The 19,766-nt window shown below is 40.1% G+C and overlaps 1 protein-coding gene across 1 annotated transcript in view; it reads left to right on the forward strand.

Annotated features, from left to right (window-relative positions):
• The first annotated feature begins 7,881 nt into the window (after positions 1-7,881).
• Positions 7,882-19,766, forward strand: part of IQGAP1 (IQ motif containing GTPase activating protein 1) — a 404,955-nt gene continuing 393,070 nt past the window's right edge. Inside the window, exon 1 of the mRNA XM_069071305.1 lies at positions 7,882-7,885. The gene's annotated coding sequence lies outside the window, so the exon portion shown is untranslated. The remainder of the gene's footprint in view (positions 7,886-19,766) is intronic.

A 19,766-nucleotide genomic window follows, 5' to 3' on the forward strand; every position in this document is an offset into this window, starting at 1 on the left:
CTTTAGAAAAGGAGAGAGATGAATGCTCCCTAGGCCTCCTCATTTCCCTGGGAGGGGTGGCTCCCCACCTCCACCTCTGCCTCCCAACACTACTGTGACAAGAGGTTTTCAGCCAGATGGGATCCTCCAGATTCAGGGTGTTGTAGGGATTTGGACAGTACTGGGAAACCCTTCATGGACTTGACCATACAGAAAATTTTCACATCAATAGTTGTTCTCTAGTCTAGGGGATCACAGTCTCTTACCAACTATCAAGGGCTACTGATCTTCTCCTATGACTCTTAGCCCCCATCTATTCCTCTGCTTCTCTGAAAACATGATGCCATCTGAAAATGCCATCTGGAAAAATAGTAATGAGATGGTTGGTACAGATGGGCTTGTCTGTCTAAAGCTCCCTTCTGGGTGGCCTGGAGGGCCCCAGATGGGACCTTTCAGCTTAAGGCAGAGATCAGGGGCTTGGCCACTAAGAACCCCAAGAACTCTTGAGCACTGGTTTCCACCTCTTCTCTGAGAGGCACAAGTTCCTCCACTGCTCAGAAGTGGGTATTGGGGGCATCTATCTTCCCCATTCCCCATTCTGCCACCACCACATTAATTTACCTCCTCGCTGTGTGACCACTGACAGGTTACTTCACTTCCCCCATCAGTTTCCACATCTGGAAAATGCAAATAATAAAATTTAATTACCATAAGCTATTTTTATTATGGTAGCCTTGCCAGTTCCTTAAAGGGAGGCTAGAAAAAACAGGCACCTTCTCTTCAAGCCAGGTTAAAATGTTTCCTCCCACACACTTGAAAAACTGCTCCTGGGGCTTGGGATGCCTGCCCTCTTCCTGCTCCATTCTTCCTCCTGTGAGGTTTCTACTTTCTCCAAAATGTCATAACATAAAACTCAAAGGTCACAGATTTCACCTTAGAGTCATTTTGTCTAAACCCCTCATATTATAAAAGAGGAAACTGAGACCTGAGGAATTAAATGACACCCAAGTTTACTCAGCATTTTACTGAAAATATTTTATTTACTCCTTGGCAATATGCCAATGAGGAAAGAACTACAGGTGGTCCTCATTTGACAGATGAGGAAACAGAGGCTCAAAGTGGTTGTATTTTCTTCATGATCAGACAGCTAATAGATATTTTTAAAAATGGGATTCAAATTTTGGTTTTACCCAATTTCAGACCCAGATTTCTTTTCTTTCCACTCCAATATGCTGACTCACAGTCCTCCCCACCTTTTTAAAGGCAATCTGGGTTAAGTGACTTGCTCAAGTGACAATGACTCACACAGCTAGTTAAGTGTCTGAGGTCGTATTTGAACCCAGGTCCTCCTGACTTCAGGACCAGTGCTCTTCTCCACTACACCACCTAGCTGCCCCTCTGTCATTCCTTTTTAGAGAAAGTGGAGCTGTGGCTTAACTGGAGCCCACTTGGTTTTGTCCTTGCCTTTCCAGAGGGGGTGATAGTGACATGTGGGCATGCTTGTGATGCCTAGTGGTGGAGATGAGATGTCCAGGAGGAAAAGGGTGAACCAAAATGAAAAATGAATGTTGTAGACTCTTGGTCTTTGGTCCACCAAGTCAAAGTGCTTCCTACTTTATGCAAAAAATTTTAGCTCTGGAACTCACTTGAATTAAAAGCAGTGGATGATTGTCTTCTAGTAGTAGAACTCATATATCCTGGGCACCTCATTCCTTTCGAAGAAAATGTCTGTTAACCTTGAAAAAAAAAGAAAATTCAGACTGGCTCCTGGCCCCAATTTTCCATGAATGTATACACATGAAGGTTGGCCTGTAAGCAGAAGCCGAAAGAAAATTCCAGGTTGTAGCTTTGGTAGGTAAGGGTAAATTATTCTGAATCTTGGGTCATTTTTTATCTAGTTCAGCCAGGGCCAACCCAGTCTTGCATTGCCTTGAGGCCTTCCTCCCCTCAGCCTTAACACCCTATGGCCACAGAGAAAGAAGCTTTCTATAATGATCCTTTTCCACAGCTGGCTTGTCCCCCAGCTGAAGGGAGTACTGAGACAATTTCACTGATAAAACATTTTATAAGCAGATTAATGTATTATGAAATGGTCTGGAAATCTAATCCTGATTTGCCTAATTAATCTTATTGAGCTTTAACAATGTGTAATTGAAGCTACACTTGGTCATTGTCTTTGTGGAAAATATGGCAGGCAGTATGGGTCAAAAGATGTGGGTTTTGGTCTTAGCTCTACCACTAACTTACTATGTGACTTTGGGTAGATAAATCATTTCAGCTAGTCAATGAGCATATATTAAGTTCCTACTATGTCCTAGGCTAAGTGCTGCAGACAGAAAGGGAAGCAAAAACACCATGCTTGCCCTCAAGGAATTCACATTCTAATTGGACAGATATGCAAACAAACCCTGTACTGGATACAGAGTGGCTGGAAGGTGTTCCCTGAGGCCAAGTACCAGCAGTGGGGAGAGCTGAGAAAGGTCTCCTACAGAAGGTGGGAGGTGAGGTGAGTCTTGAAGGAAGCCAGGGAAGTCAAGAGATGGAAGAGAAGGGGAGTGTATTCCAGGAATGGAGGGCAGTCAATCAATGAAGAGGGAGTTGGGAGATTATTTGTAGAATAGAAAACAGACCAGTATAACTGGATCATAGAATATGTGGGTAGATGATAATAATAGCTAACATTTATATAGCACTCACTATGTGTCAGGCACTTTTCAATCATTATCTCATTTGATCGTCACAAAAATCCTGGGAGGTAGCTTCTATGATTAGTCCCATTTTACAGATAAGGAAATCAAAGCAAACAGAGGTGAATTGGATTACCCAGGGTCACACAGATAATAAGTGTATGAGACCTGATGTGAATTTGGGTCTTTCTGATTCCAGGCCCAACATTGTATCCACTGTGCCACTGGGCTCCTAGACGGATAGATAGGCTATACCATGTTTCCCTGATAATAAGACCTATCCCGAAAATAAGCCCTCCCCTTACTGTGTAAGATTCCTCTAAAATAAGCCCTCCCCGAAAATAAGCCCTATTGAGATTGCTACTGTAGTGAAGGTGATCCCCTGCACTACACGCTACATTACGGTACCCTCTGTATGCACCGTCCCCCCCCCCATGAAACACACACCGCGCTCCGAGCTGCATCCAATCAGAGCTGTAGCAGTGAGCGCGTCATCCTGTTCTTCCCCAGTGATTTGCTTGCTGGCGCCATTGAGAGCAGTGCTGCGGAGGAGAGCTGAGGCAGGACAACATAAAAACCCGGTATGTAAGCAGGAGTGAGGGGGCATGATGGAGGATAAAAAGGGCATGATGGAGGAAAAAAGAAGAACTCAGGGGGCATGATGGAGTGAAAAGAAGGACTGATGGTCATAATTTTATTATTCTGTCTGTTTTGACCCCCAGACATGAGTACAAAAAGGAAGAGCTATACTGTTGAGTATAAGAAAGCAATTGTAGAGGAGTCACATGGCAAGAATCTTGCAGTTTTCTGTAAAGAAAAACTTTTGGATATTCTAATGGTCAGAAAATGGAGAGCAGATTATAATAACCTCAATCAACAGGTGGATGAGGGAAAAGGGAAAAAGCGCAGGTCTGGATCAGGTCGGCAGCCCTTATATCCTGACTTGGAGATCCTCATTGGTGAATGGATTGCTGACAGGAGAGCAAAGGCCTTGGTTGTGCCCAGGGCTGATATTCAAGCATTTGCCCTTTCAATGGCACCAGAGTTTGAAATGGTCTCAGAAGGATTCAAAGCATCACAACACTGGTTGGACGGTTTCCTTCAACGGTATGAACTGTCCCTAAGAAGATCAACAACACTGTTTTAAGCTGGAAGATGCTGAAGTTATTAAACGTGCACTTGCATTCAAGTCCTTTATTGATAGGATCGACATTTCCAAGTACCAAACCTGCAATATGATTGCTATGGATGAAACTGCAGTGTTTATGGGACAAGGATCTCAAACAACAATTCATCACAGGGGTGCAACGTCAATCTACATTCCCACCACTGGCTATGAAAGTGCACGGGTCACCGGTGTTTTGGCAATTCGTTTGGATGGAAAGAAAGCCACACCTCTAATCATCAGTAAGGGCAAGAAAGATAAGATTGAATGTGTATCTGGCATTTACGATCTTGAAACCGAAAAAGCCTGGTGTACACAAACCATTATAAGAAAGTGGGTTGATTTAATGCTGCCACTTGTTATGAAAGGTAATCAAAGAGGTCTGATAGTCTGGGATTCAGCCAGCACTCACCACGCTAAAGAAATGAAGAACTTCCTTGCAGAGAGAATAGATCAAGTAATGATTCCTGCAGGAATGACTGCCTATCTCCAGACCCTTGATATTGCAATAAACAAGCCATTCAAGGACCATTTGCGCATGGAAGTCAATGACTACATTGAAAATAGAATGGAAAGAAATCAGCGTGGAAACTTTGTGAAGCCCTGTCTGCAAGAAGTCGTGACTTGGGTGAAGAAGTCATGGGATAAAATTACTGACAGCTGTGTCGCCAAGGCACTACGAGCAGGTTACCTGGACAAGACATATTCATTTAAAGAGAGCTATATTGCTGGACATGACAGATTGGGTCCACTTCTTCTGAAGGAAATGGAGGCGCAAGACATCCAGGACGGAATTCAGGGTATGGACACTTATGACGATGTTGTTGAAGAAGATGACATGATCATTATTGAATAAAGGTACATTTTTTTGTTCACATTTACCTGTTTATTAAAATTGCTGTCAATGTTCATTAAAATAAGCCCTCCCCTGAAAATAAGCCCTCTGGTGTTTTTCTGTCCAAAAAATTAATAAGACAGTGTCTTATTATCGGGGAAACATGGTATAAAGCTTTTTAAAGCACTTATGTTCCAGTTGTCAGGATGCAAACACAGGTATCTACCCTAAAGTGCCTTACATCCTAATTGGGGAAGACATCTCATAAGGGAGAGCTGAAAAAAGGTACAGACTGGAAGAGAAGAGAGAGTGCTGAAGCACAGAAAATTATAAGGACTTTAGGCAGGGTTTCTTAATTTGGAGTCTATGAACTTATTTATAAAATATTTTTATAATTATCTCAATATAATCAGTTTCCTTTGACATATTATATATTTTGTTTTGTGCATTTAAAAATCTCATGGGGGCAGTTATGTGGCGCAGTGAATAGAGCATAGGCCCTGGAATTAAGAGGACCTGAGTTCAAATCTGGCCTCAGACACTTAATACTTAGTAGCTGTGTGACCTTGGCAAGTCACTTAACCCCAATTGCCCAGCCTTCCCCCCTCCAAAAGCCAAAAAAAAATCATGGGATGGGGTCCACAGGTTTGCTAGATCATCAAAGTGGTCTATAAAGCAAAAAAGGGTAAGAAACTGCTAGAGTAAGTCCTTTTCTTTTTTAAACTATTTATTAAATCTTGAATTAATTTTTTAAAGAATAATATTGCTTTTCTTTCCCTTTCTCCTTGTGCCCCACCCCAATTGAGAAAACTAGAAAAGCAAAATCCCCTGTTACAAACATGTATAAGCAAACAAAACAAATTCCCACATTGGCCACATCAAAAAAAAATTGTTTGTACCCTGGGTGCACCCTGTATTGGGAGGTGGGTAGTCTGTTTCATCACAAGTCCATGGTTGGTCATTGTGGCGGCAAGAGTTCCTAAGATATTCCGAGTTGATTGTCTTTACATTATTGTTTTTATATGTTTCATAAATATATATTATAATATATTATATATAATATTTATAAATATTATATTAATATATTCTATTTCTATTATAGATGATATTAATATATTATATTTATATTATCTATAATATAAATATATAATAATATATAAATCTATATAATAAATATGTATACATATATTTATATATAAAATAAACATATTTTATAAATTGTTTTCCTGGTTCTACTCGCTTTACTCTGCAGCTGTTAATACAAGCCATGCCTGGGTTTCTAGGCAGGGACCTGCCACGCCCTACCCCACCCCACCACACCCCCCTTCACCCCTCTTTCAGCCCTGCTCTGAGAAATGGGCCTGTGGGTGTTTATTTCTGTTTTATGTTGTTTGTCCTCAGTTTCAGGTACTAGAGGTGATCTTAATGAGGACAGACTGGAGTTTGTGACATTGGAGCCATGGTAACATTGGAGCCAAGATTCCAGGCAGAATGGTGTGGCAAACCAGCCCAGCATGGAAGAGAGGCCATGGTGTTTAGGACTTGAATCTGAGAAATGTTTTGGACTTGGAACTGGACCTAAACTAGGAACCTAATCCCCTTCCACTCCCCAGAGACTGAGGAGGTGCATGGAGAAAGGGATTGTGCCTCTCTCATGTTGGGGGAATAAGTTTTGAAAACCATGCCAGATGTATGCAAGGAAAAACATTACTAAATCTTGCTGCATATTTGGAGCAAGTAAGTACCAGTAAGACTTTGGAATTTGTCTATATTGACTTTCTGTCCATGGAAGGAGACAGTTAGAATATGAGTCATATCTTGGTGGTGACTGACCATTTCATCAGGTGTGCATAAGCATAGTCAAACAGAAACTAAAAAGCACCTACTGTTGCTAAGGTGTTACGGAAAAAGTGTTTTTTGGCATATGGATTCCTTGCCAGAATCTACTTGGTAGACCCTTTGATATTAAGCTACGCAAGGAAATGTTGGCCTTGGCAGATATCAAAAAGTCTAAGTTTCTTGTCATCCTCAAGGAGACCCACGGCCAGCCGAACATTTTAATCCTCAGCTGTTGAACACAACGGGAACATTGAGATCAGAACAAAAGACTCGGGAGTGAACATGTATCATTTTGAGTACATGAATATAGTTCCAGCAGGAATGAAGCAACATGATTTATACGATAGTTTGCTCCTGTTTGGGTAAGAACCATGTCTACCTATTGACTTGTATTTCGGGTAATGCAACTACTTACTGTCAGTCAATCTCTCAATTGAAGGAGATCCCAAGAGATGCCTAACAATCAGTCATGCCTTTAGTTCAGAAGATCTGTGACAGAAACAAACAAAACAAAAAGTTATGATGCCAGAGTACCATGTCAAGACCTTCAAGAAGGAGACAAAGTTCTACTGAGAAACATTGGCATTCAAGGCACCTACAAATCAACTGACCTTTGGAAAGCCAACCCATACAAAGTTATTATGAGACTGGGCAACTTACCTATTTACAAAACAGCCCCAGAGAATTGAGAGGGCCCTATTTGAACTATTCACTGAAACCCTCTATTGTCCATAGGAAAGTTAGCTGGACTTTTTTTTTAGAGGGCAATTGGGGTTAAGTGACTTGCCCAAGGTCACATGGCTATTTTTTGTGTGTGTGTGTTAAGTGTCTGAGGCCAGATTTGAACTCAGGTCCTCCTGACTCCAGGGCTGGTGCTCTATTCACTATGCCACCTAGCCACCCCCAGCTGGACTTTCTAATGAGCAGGTAGAGAGGACTGATGGACATTCACTAGGCAAAGACTGAGGCTGACCTAGACATGGTCAAAGAATGCATATATTATTACAGAGAGGAGAACTGAACCCAGAGGCAATTCTTTAACTTCCCAAAATGTCTTCAGAGACTTCTGAGGTACAGATTCAACCCACAGAGCTCAAACATACTGATAGCCAACCTGACATGACTAGGGCAGACGATGACACACAAGTCTATAATAATCTTGATAGTTAGCCAATAAATACTAGCTCTGATATAGGAGCTAAGAGATCTGTTAGTGACAAGAGAGTGAGGACTATTAGACCAGTCACTCAGTTAAGTTGTGACGTAAAGTAAACCTGAAGACGTAGTTAGAAACATATCAAGGTAACAATTTGCGAAATTGCCCATATGAAATGTACCTTGTATGTAATTGCATGTACATGTTTGCTGCTGTACATGGGGATTACTGCATGTTTGAGTATGCATGTTTTTATTTTTCTGTCACATTCATTTGGTTTCATTTTATGTTATGTTCACATTACAGCAACATCTATTTGTTCATAGGTGTTTTTTAAAATACATCGCTGCTTATTGTTAAGTTGCATTTTATATAAACGGTTATTCTTGCAGCCAGTTAGCTTTGCTTTGTTGTTAGCAATTGTTGTTGTGAGCAATAAGCGATATTTTGTGACGATTAAAAAATTAAAAGTTTCTGGGTAATTTAATCACTTTTTAAATAAGGCTAGTGCATTACCAATAAAAGGACAGTCATTTGGCCATCTCTCTTAGACCAAAGACTCCTAATGGTGGTGGGTTCACATATATGTCCCCTTTTTTTTTTTTTAAAGCAATCAGGGTTAAGTAACTTGCTCAAGGTTACACGGCCAGTTATTTCTAGGTGTGGTGCTAAGTATCTGAGCCCGGGATTTGATCCCCAGGTCATCCCAACACTGGGGCTGGAGCTCTTACTCGCTGAGGCACCTGGCTGCCCCTTATATATGCCCTTTGAAGAGTAGGTGTTCCCGAGTGGTGCCCATCAACTCTTACTGGTTAACACAATGGGAAGTGGGCTATATTAAAATGAGGGTCTTGGTGTATGTGACTGAGGTCATCCAAATCTTGGTCAAAGAGACATCAATTTCCTCATCACATATCTTGAAAGAAAGAGAAAAACCAACATTTTCCCAAACCTATCTGAGCAAACACAATGATCAGAAAGACACCCATTAACTTGAACTTAGAGTTTCTTTTACTTTCTTAGCCTGGGTAAATCTCTAAGAGATTTCCCCCCACTTGCTGGTTTCTGATTGAGGAAGCAGAGAGAGGAAAAATCTTGGTTCTGATTCAATAATTACTTATTAAACATGAGAGAGAAATATTCATTTCTCACAACTTATTGCTTTTGATTAATTGCTGTGTACTATGAATATGTACGTACTTTTGAAATGTGCCTGGTTATGTCCTGTATGTCGTTAGGCATGTGTAATATAATGCCAAAAGAAAGGCAACTTCCCAAGGTTCAGAATACCAGCATTGGTGCTCTCCATTTTATTCAGTAACAAACCCAGAACAGAGAAGATCAAAACATGACATCATTCCAAATACAGCATTTACTAAGTGTGATTAAATAATCTCCAAGGACTACCCCACCCCAGGACCTTCCAATCATTCAATCAATTACAAAGTCTCTGTCCTAAATACTTCTCCACCCCTAGGCTATACCTTAATTAAGTCCACCACAAAGCCCCTCTTCTCAAATGGAGATTAGTTTCCAAACATAAGGTCAAAAGTTCCCCACCCCTGGATCACAATTGAATCTACCCCAGAGTTACATCAAGTTTAAACACAGCACTTCATACCCAAATGGAGCTCCTTTCTTCATCTTGACATGAGGCAAGTTCTCAGCAATCTTAGTTCCTAGGGAGACAAGGCTTAGCAAGGCCATAAGATACATTGCCAATCCCTTCATGAATTTATCCTCTGTCTGTAGAACAGTCCTAGAACCCCTGAACACATTAGCAAAGCCCTCTCCCAGGATTTCTGTAAACATACAACAAGAAAATCCTTCTTCAGGGCTTCTGAACCAACAGAAAGGCTCCCAGACCCCTGCAACAACAGCACTGTCCTTCACCAGGGGACAGTATTCACTCTGTCTGCAGGACAGTCTCCAGACCCCTGCAACAACAGCACTGTCCCTCACCAGTGGACAGTATTCACTCTCTGTCTGCAGGACAGTCTCAGGGCTTCTTAACTAAATGCCAGGTTCCAGGACTTCTTCAACAGGACAGTCTTTCACCAGTGGACAAATCTGGCAAAATAACATCAAAACAGACAGACAAAGTACCAGCAAAACAGCCACGTCTCCTCAGTCCTTGGCAGCTCAGGGGGCAGGTCTCAAAAGTCCAGGGCAATTCAAAGCGGCTACCAGCAATTCTCTTAGTCTCTCTCTCTCTCCACGAGGTGCTGCTCCCAAAAAGAGGTGCTGCTTCCAAAAAGATCTTCCGCCTCTCTCTTGTCTCTCCAAATCTATGTCACCAGCTCCTCCCAGCTCAGGACTTTCTTTTCACATCAACAAGTCCATCCCACAGGTGAGATTAACAAGCTCTGGGTTTTAACACAATCAATTTGAAAACCAAGCCAATACAGGGGAATCTTTAATTGCCATTACTATCACAGCATGTTGTCACTATAGTGTCTTCCAGGTGATGCTCTGTATAGTGCCATGCCACTGTTTATACGTATTTGTTTTATTTCTGTTTCAACAGTACTAAAGTTAAGTTACCTAGCATGCCAGGAAAATTATCTTTGTTTTTAAAAGTACTTATGCTTGTGTTTATGCTGTATATGTACAGGGTTTATACGTGTGCAGGCTAATCTTTGCAAGGAACTGCAAAGACTTTGGGCCCAGGGGTGTAAATGTTACCTGAGATTCAAAAGCTCATTGGTATGGGACTCTCCCTCAATGGAAATCAATGTCCTGTGCCTACAGGGGACTATGTGAGGGGTAGGAGAAAGAAGAGTTCTAGAGTGTCTTCAAGCTTGATTAAGACTCTTAAGTCTTTTCAGGCTTTGGGTGTTTCTGGCTTCCAGATTCAAGAGAGGAGAAGGATGATGGCAACCCTACTTGGAGTTGCTAAAAGAAAAGATTCTGGGAAGAAGCTGCCATGAAAGGAACTGGCAGTCTCCACCATGTCTCTAATCCTCAGTTTGCTATACTAGAGATTTTGGAGAACTTCCCCTTGGGTGAGATCTAGGACTCTTCTTTCTCTTGGTTGAGCTGAGTTACCTCCCTCCCAATGGGAGAACTCCTGTATTCTGTATTGTCTGGTATATATTCTTCCAGGTATACTTTCTCTAATTTGCTTGCCTGTGATTCAGATAAATGGGTCTCTTGGCTACTTACTATGTATGTTCGTTATGGAACCGATATTTGGTGGGAAAGGGGTTAAGCCTTGGATTTAAAGCTTAGGGTTATGCTTCTCCTTAATTAATGGAGCAACAATCAGAAGTTAGCTTGAACTACATCCACTAGATTAATAATATTTAAGGGATCAGATAGATGTAATTCTAGCTCAGTACACACTCTGAGAAGAGCAGAGTGTCTAAGCTTCTATTTGGTTCCAACTTTCTGCTTCCTTCTTGGCAGTAATTAAAGTCCCTGGAGGATATGGGTGGGGAGAAGAGGCTAGAGAGATCTATTCTTCCTCTCTTTTATTCACATGATACCTTCACACTATGTGTAGGGGATAGCCCTCACAACCCAAGTCTTCCCAGGTTTCTCTGAAACCATCTCCATAATTTCTTATGGCATAATAGTATTCCATCAAATACATTAACCATAACTTATTTAGACATTCTCTAATTCAATCAATAAACATTTGTTTAGCACCTACTATTTGTCAGGCACTATACTAGAAGTAGGCAAAAGAGAGGTCCAACCTTACAAGGTAGGATTTACAATCTATTGGAGCTTACAATCTGTTGGAGGAGACAACATGAAAACAAATATATACTAAAGCAAGTTATCCACAGGATAAATAGGCAGTAATTAACAGAAAGAGGGCATTTTAATTAAGAGAGATTGGGTAAGGCTTCCAGTAAAAGAAGAGATTTTAGTAGGAAGTTTGGGAGGTCAATATATAGAGTGGAGGAGAAAGAGTGTTCTAAGCATGTGGGACATCCAGAGAAAATGCCCAGAACTGAGAGATAAAGAATCTTGTTCATGTTATAGACAGGAGGCTGATGTCACTAGATCAAAGGTATGTATGGAGTCAGACATTGAAGACCCCAAGGTCATCCATTGCACCTTAGGTCATTGCCAATCATCTGGACTTTTGTCCTGCCGCTGGACTTCAATGACTCCAGAATGGAGAGTAAGGCTGATGGCTTTGTGCAACTCTTCCTCACTTAATTCACCATTCACAAGTAAATCAAGACATCACCCATGATGTCATTGATCCTCTTAGAAAAATAAAGGCCCAAAACAAGGTGATTTTTCTAAAATCCAGGCCCAGTCATATAATTTCCTTAATCAGCAAACTCCAGTCTGACTAAGCCCTAAGCACTCCATAGCACCTGCTTCAACTGCCTTTGTGGCCATTGAAACAAATTGTTCTCATTCACTTATTCTGCTGGTGGAAGGCTTCGTATATTAGGGGGTAGACATCCCCCTAACTCACTGATGGGTTTGAGGCCCATCAGTTACCCTCAACCTGGTTTAGCCTGTGTCCTGAGACAGTTTTACTGGAGTATGGCTGCTACACATGCTGCAGCTTCTTGGAGCCACAAGTGAGAGTTGGGTAAAAGTGGACACCAAAGGTGGATGAGCAGCCCTGAAAAGGTCCTCACATCACAGGTGCTGGTCCTCTCTGAACATCCCAGGAAAATCACTTTAGTGACTAACTGGAGGATGGGTTGTAGTAGGGAGAGACTTGAGGCAGGCAGACCCATCAGCAGGCTTTTACAATAGTTCAGGTGTAGGGGTGCGGTGATTAAGACCTGCACTGTAAGGCACGTCAGAGGAAAGAAAGTGAAGTATTCAAGAGATGTTGAAAAAGTGAAATGGATAGACTTGGCAACAGATTGAATGTAAGGAATAGTGAGAAGTCAAAGGTGATGCCTCGATTAAGAGCCTGAGAAGCTGGGAGGATGGTGTCATCTACAGCAATAGGGAAGGTAGTAGGGGGTATGGTTTAGGGGGAAAGATAATGAGTTTGGTTTGGGGCATGTTGAGTTTAAGATGTCTTTTGGACATCCAGTTCAAGGTGCTTGAAAGGCAGTTGGATATTGGAAACTGTTGGTCAGCAGAGAGGTTAGGGGAAGACAGGGAGGCTAGGGCAAGGCAGGTAGATTTGAGAATCATCACCATAGAAATGGTTAATGGAAGCTGAAGATATCATCAGTGAAGTCATGTAGAAGGAAAAGGCAAGAGAGCCCAGGATATGATTCTGAAGAACACCTGCCATTAGGAAGGTTAGAATGCATGATCTGGAAGAGGACCCAGTAAAGGAGAAAGAGAAGGGGTAGTTAAATAGGTAGGATGAGAACCATAAGAGAGTGATGTCCCAAAAACCTAGGATTAATTTATTTATTTTCCAATTAATTTTAATCATTTCATCAGTGGCCTTTTATATAATTTTTTATCATTTTGTGAATCATAAAATATATGTTTAATATTTCTGTTTTCTGCATTTACTTGTGAAATTTTTACACACTAGTATATAATTGACTTTTGTGAAGGTGTGTGCACACCTGAGAAATATTCTTTTTATTCCTATTCAATAATCTCCAGAGGTCTATCTAAGTTTCCTAAAATTCTATTGAGGTTTTTCATTTTTTTTTTGTTTATGATTAGATTTATCTATATCTAAGAGGGGTAAATTGATGTCCCCATTACTGTAGTTTTACTGTATGTTTTTCTCCATAATTCGTTTAACTTTTCCTTTTAGTATGTAAATACTATGCCATTTGGTGCATATATTTTACAATTGATATCAATTTATTGTCTATGATATCTTTTAGCAAAATGTAGTTTCCCCATTTATCTTTTTAAATTAAATCCATTTTGTTGTTGTTGTCTGAGACCATGGCTACTACCCCCTGCCTTTTTTATTTCAGTTACAGCAAAATAGCCTTTGTTTCAGCCCTTTGTTTTAACTCTTTGAATCTTTCTGTTTCAAGTGTGTTTTTTGAAAACAACCCATTGTTATAGTCTACTTTCTATCCTATTCTACTACCTTCTGTTTTATGAGTGAGTTCATCCCATTCTTATTCATAGTATGACTGTTAAGTTTGTATTTTCCTCTATCTTATTTTCTTATACTTTTCCTCCTCTTTATAAAGAAGAAATCAGAGGCAAGAGGGAATTAGTGAGCTCAACTCCAATATTCTATGATTTGCTTCTGTTCATCTGCCCTTTGTCTCTTTCCTCAAGTGCCTCCCTTTGACTGAGTCCAACTTGGACTCAGTCACAAAGTCACATTTGAGGACCTAGAGGGTCACATATGGCCTTGAGGACTCAGGTTCCCCACCCCTGGACTATTCCTTTCCTTATTGACCCAGAGGCTCTGTATTTTGACCATAATATTCCTAAGAGTTTCACTTTGGGATTTCCTTCAGATGAACAGTGGATTATTTCAATTTTCACTTTGTTCTCTGGTTCTAAGAGACCTTGGAAGTTTTCTTTTTTTATTTCTTGAAATATATCTGGGCTGACTCGTATTTTGGTAATGGCTTTCATGTAGTTCAATGATTCTTAAATTATCTCTCCTTGATCTGTTTTCCAATTCAGTTGTTTTTGCTATGCGGTATTTTATATCTTCTTCTATTTTTTTCATTCAAAATAAAAATACTGCAAACAGTAAGAAAGAAAAAAATTGAAGTACCAAGGAACCACAGTCAGGATCCCACAAGATTTAGCAACCACCACAATAAAGGAGTGGAGTCCTTTGAATATGGTATTCCAGAAGGCAAAAGATATAGGCTAACTACCAAGAATAACTTACCCAGAAAAACTCAGTAAAATCCTATGGTGAAAAAAATGGACCTTTATTAAATGAATGAATAAAACATTTATTAAGCGCTTACTATATGCAAACAACTGTGCTAAGCAGTGGAGTCACAAACAGAAAAATAAGACAGTTTCTGCTCTCTAGGAGCTCATGTGAGTTTTAAGGAGGGGCACAATACCTATGAAAAGTTTTGATTGCAAGTCAGATGGAATGAGCCTACAATCCTTAAGGCACAGCAGTAAAGTAGATGGCACTGCCTCATCTTTAATGTCATTTCCACTGAAAAAATATGAATAAATAATGAAATAGAGTGCTTCAAAGTATTTCTGATGAAAAGACCAGAGCTGAACAGAAACTCACAAATGAAAACACGAGTCAATAGAAACAGAAAAGGGTAAACATGGGTGAGTAATCATATGTTATTAGAGAGGATAAACTGCTTACATTCTAATATGGAGAGATAAGACATTTATCCTCTCAGAATCTTATTATTATCAGGGATCATAGAGGGGAATTAATAAGACAGGGGGCCTAGAGAGTGGTTTAGTTACATTTTAATAATCTTAAAAAGAGAATGGAAAGGGATTGGGGGAAAGGGTGACAGGGAGAGTGAGGGAAATGATATTACATAATCAAAGTACACAAGTAGAAGAATATGTAAGAAAGAAGGAAGGGAGAGGCAAGCAGGTGACATTCAAACCTTACTTTCATCTGAAATCAAAGTAGGAAAGGATATACACACAATCATTAACACAAAAAGTTTTATACAGTAATACATTTCATTTAGCAGGAAAACAGCAGGGAAAGGGGAGAAAGGAAAGAAAGCAATATGAAGGATAGCAGATTAAGGGAATAATTAGTCCTAAGAAAAATGAACTCTAACTAGAGAGTGATTCAATTAAAAAAAAATGAAAGAATGAAAATCTGATTGGGCTGATGGTTAAGGTAAGAGAAGAGGGACAAGGGAGCAGAAGCAGATTACACCAAAATCTAGAGCTCTGGAGGTAAGCAGATCTAAACACATTCATTCTTTTACCATGCTCTACTTTTTCTTAAAGAAGGGTGAAAATATATAATTGTGACTGTAAATGGGATGAACTCACCCATAAAACAGAAGAGAATAGCAGAATGGAAAGCAAAATCCAATAATAAGTTGTTTACAAGAAACACACTTGAAGCAAATATGCACACAAAGTTAAAATAAAGGACTACAACAAAATCTATTTTTCTTCAGTTGAAGTAAAAAATTCCAATCAATCCAGTGATCAATTATGAATCCAGAGGTCCAACAATGAAGCATGTTACACATTTCCTTACAGAAACAGAGTATAAAGTAAAACACATATTTTTGGACATGGTCAATGTAAGAATTTGTTATACTTGACTATGTGTATGTGCTAAAAGAGTTTTTTTTTCCCCTTCTTTTCTCAGTTGGGGTGATGAGGTGGGAACTAAAGAAAAAAGTACCAACCCTGGAGTCAGAAGGACCTGAATTCAAATACAGCCTCAGACACTCACTAGATGTGTGACTTTGAGCAAGTCACTTAACTCCTATTGCCTTGAATAAAATAAAGCTTAAAAAAATAAAGTTATAAAAAGGGTTAAAAAAAGAAAATGTTTGTTTACTGACAAAAAGTTAAATAAAATTAAGTCACAAAATTAAAAATATTAAGGAACAATATTTTTGTAGTCTAAAATTTTTTCCAGTCTTTTCCCTTTAGGAAAGTATGTAGAAGATCAATGACCAAGAAAAAAAAGCCTTTTTTGGGAAGCAGAATTAAGGATGGAAACCAAACTTAGAACAAAAAGCACTTTATCTAGTTAAGATCATTGCTGACCTTACCCCTCTGAAGTGATCAGCTCTATGACCAATCTTCTTCAATCAGAAAAGATTAAATTCCTGATCACCTAGAAAGAGCCCTTTAAATCTCTTGAGGGAGTAGTCAAGGAAGGAATAGTAGTTCTAGCTCAAGGTTAAAGTGATCACTGTTGGGAATGTTAATCCAAAACCATATTTTAACATATTGTGACATTCTCTATTGTTCAGTTTCCTATAACTATTGTGTCAAATTGTCTCAGGGTAGAGTGATGTCCTGGATCAAGGAGAGTGGGGCAGGGACTATGTCAGTTTGGACATTTCTCTTTCTAAGCAGGAAATGCTTGGATTTATGTTAAATTAATAAAATTATTTCTGGCAGGCTTGTGCTACAAATGCAGAGAATAGTATTAATATTTTTTTCTTCAAAGCTATTAATCCATGGATGAGATGAGTTGTAGAGAACTTTTCCCTCAATGTTCTCCCTCTGCTTTCCCTGGCTAGAATATGGAACCAAGGTCTTACCTGAAAAGGTATGCATGTATGTGTATTGTATGTATATGTTCAAGAATATATATTCTTTCATTCTTTTCCTATAAACTTCAGGTATGGGTAGCTCAGGAACACCTACCTACAGTGCCAAAATTCTCAGAGGGCTAATAGAAAAGTCAATAAACATTTAAGTGCCTACTATGTACCTTGCATAGTGCTAAGTATCAGTGATAAAAAGAGGGAAAAGACAGTCCATGCTCTCAAGATGATAATAGTCTAATGAGGAGACAATACGTGAATAACTATGTATAAATAAGGTATAGATAGGATTAATTGGAGATAATCAATGGGGAGAAAGTGCTATCATTAAGGGCACTCAGGGAAAGCTTCCTGTAGGTGGTGGTATTTTAGCTAGGACTTGAAGGAAGCCAAGGAAGCCAGGAGGCAGAGGTGAGGAGGGAGAGTATTCCAGGCATGGGCAACAGCCAGTGAAAATACCCAGAGTTAGGAGATGGAGTATTTTGTGCAAGAACATCTAGGAAACCAGTGTCACTGGACTGCAAAATATGGAGATGGAGTGGTGTGAAGTGAAAGAAGACTGGAAAGGGGAAGGTTATGGGAGAAGGTTTTTGAAGGGCTTTGAATACCAAGCAGGGGATTTTATATTTGATTCTTGAGGTGAAAGGGAGTCACTGGAGTTTATTTAGTAGGAGGAGTGTATAAGTGTGTGATATAGTTAGACCTACAATTTAGGAAGCTCACCAGGACTGAAATATGGCAAGAGAAATAGTTTGATAATGTAGTGAAGGTTTCATGAGAAGAAGACTTTGTCCTTCCTTCATTCTCATGGAGTACTCATGACATCAGCAGGGTGATGTCTTGACTTGCAATTGAATTGGATTTAAGGGAGGCAGAGCTGGGCAGAGTCATCAATCAGCTTCACTCTCCCCTTCAGAGTTATCAGAGTCTAGTGGTAAGACATAGGTCAGAATGACTGGTGATGGCCCAGATGCAGTGGGAGACCTTGGCCTTTTTAAGCTAAGGTCTTTCTTAGGTCTCAGTTTGTCTGAGGCAAAATCCATTCAGAAGTTAAAGGCTAGGTAAGAATTGAGGCAAAAGATGGCCTAGTTTGCCTTCAATCTGGGAGAGGAAGACCCTCAGAGTGTCTGGGCAGAAGACAATGTAGAGCTGAATTGGTTCAGCAAGGAGTCAAGATGGGGGAGGGGGAAGAGTGGAACCAGTACAAGGTTAATGGCCTGGGAAAAAACCAAAAGGCCAAGGGACTGGTGACCATGGAGAGGATGAAGAACAGGGTTGGGGTTACAAGGCAGACAGGTGGAATAACAAGAAGCCATGATCAGACAAGAGAATCTCAGAATTCACAAATATGGAAAGGGGGCTTTTATGGGTGATGGCGAGACCAAGTGTATGACTATCTTTTTGTGTATCTAAAGTGCTGTGAAGTAGGTCCCAGGAAATGAGGACATTAAGGAACTGGAGTGTGAATATATATGTTGAGGTCCCCTTACATGAAGAAAAGGAGATTTAGGGGAATTGAAGGTAAAAGGTCTCATATCGGAGTACTGAAAGTTTTATGTTCAATCAAGAAATTAGACATCGTATATTAAGTACCTGCTTTCCGGGAGTACCTGCATCTCTACAGTGCCAGGAGAATCATGACCAAAGAAAAAAAGCTTGGATATGGGGTGTGAGTTCTAGAGCTATAGATTTCATTTTAAAAATATTTTTAGTAATATCCTATATGATCTGTCTGCCACCACCACCACCCCCATCCCTACATTAAATTCTGAAGCTGCCCAATCCAACAGCTTGAAACTGTGGGTTTGATGGCAGTGGAGTTGAGGGTGGGTAATGGTGTATAAAAGTAGAGTAGTGGGATGGGGTTCAGCAGTCTAAGGAATCTACAGGCAGAATGTAATGCCTTTTAGAAGGAGGTCTCATGAAGCTAGGTGGTACAGTGAATAGAGTGCCCAGTCTGGAATCAGGAAGACTCCTTTTCCTGAGTTCAAATCTGACCTCAGACACTTATTAGCTGTATGATCCTGGGGAAGTTACTTCACCCTGTTTACCTCAGTTTCCTCATCTGTAAAATGAGCCAGAGAAGAAAATGGCAAACCACTCCAGTATCTTTGCCAAGAAAACCCCCAAAGGGGTCACAGAATCAGACACAATTGAAAAATAACTAAACAACAACAAAATTCACAGACATGCCAGAGAAGAATTCAGGTAGACACTGGGTTAGTTACTGGAAGAAAGTACCTATTCTGGTAGGTAACAGGGAAGCAATTCTTCACTTGGTAGTTAATGAAGTTACATGTAGCCTTTCTGTAGGCTCAGGGAAGAAAGCACATGAGCCAATTTGGATAGCTCACACTGTTTCTGAACACTACCTGTGTTTTCACTGTGAAGAGGTCTATGGTATTTGTTTTACAGCTATTCCTGAAGTTCTGGGCTCTAGTCATTCCACTGGTATGGTGGAAACTCCTATGGATGCCAAGAAGCACCTTATCTATAACTCAGAATCTTAAATAGTTTTCTCTTGAATAAGAGCGCTTTGAGGTTAAGTAGTCAGTCAAAGGCCACATAGCAAATAATTCTTAGAAACAGGACTTGAAACTAGATCTTGACAACAGGGAGGCCTTCCTAATATGCTATTATTTCATACTATCTCCCATCACTTAAAATAGTGGGTTTCAACAGACAGGTATTTTCTGAGTTTGGAAAAGGTCATGTTAATTGAGATATTTTAGGAAGGGTTTAAAGGAAGAAATCTGAGAGAGGATTAGAAAATATTTTGGCTTCTGAAAACCTGGTCAGATGACTAAATCTGGGGCAGCTAGGTGGCACAATAGATAGAGCTCTGGCCCTGGAGTTAGGAGGACCTGAGTTCAAAACCAGCCTCAGAAATATACTATCTGTGTGACATTAGTCAAGTCACTTAACCCTGATTGCAGAAAGAAAGAAAGAAAGAAAGAAAGAAAGAAAGAAAGAAAGAAAGAAAGAA

The sequence above is a fragment of the Petaurus breviceps genome, unplaced genomic scaffold, assembly GCF_028583685.1.
Source record: "Petaurus breviceps papuanus isolate PSGF00001 unplaced genomic scaffold, PetGlider_PUasm1.0 90825, whole genome shotgun sequence".
Lineage (NCBI taxonomy): Eukaryota > Metazoa > Chordata > Mammalia > Diprotodontia > Petauridae > Petaurus > Petaurus breviceps.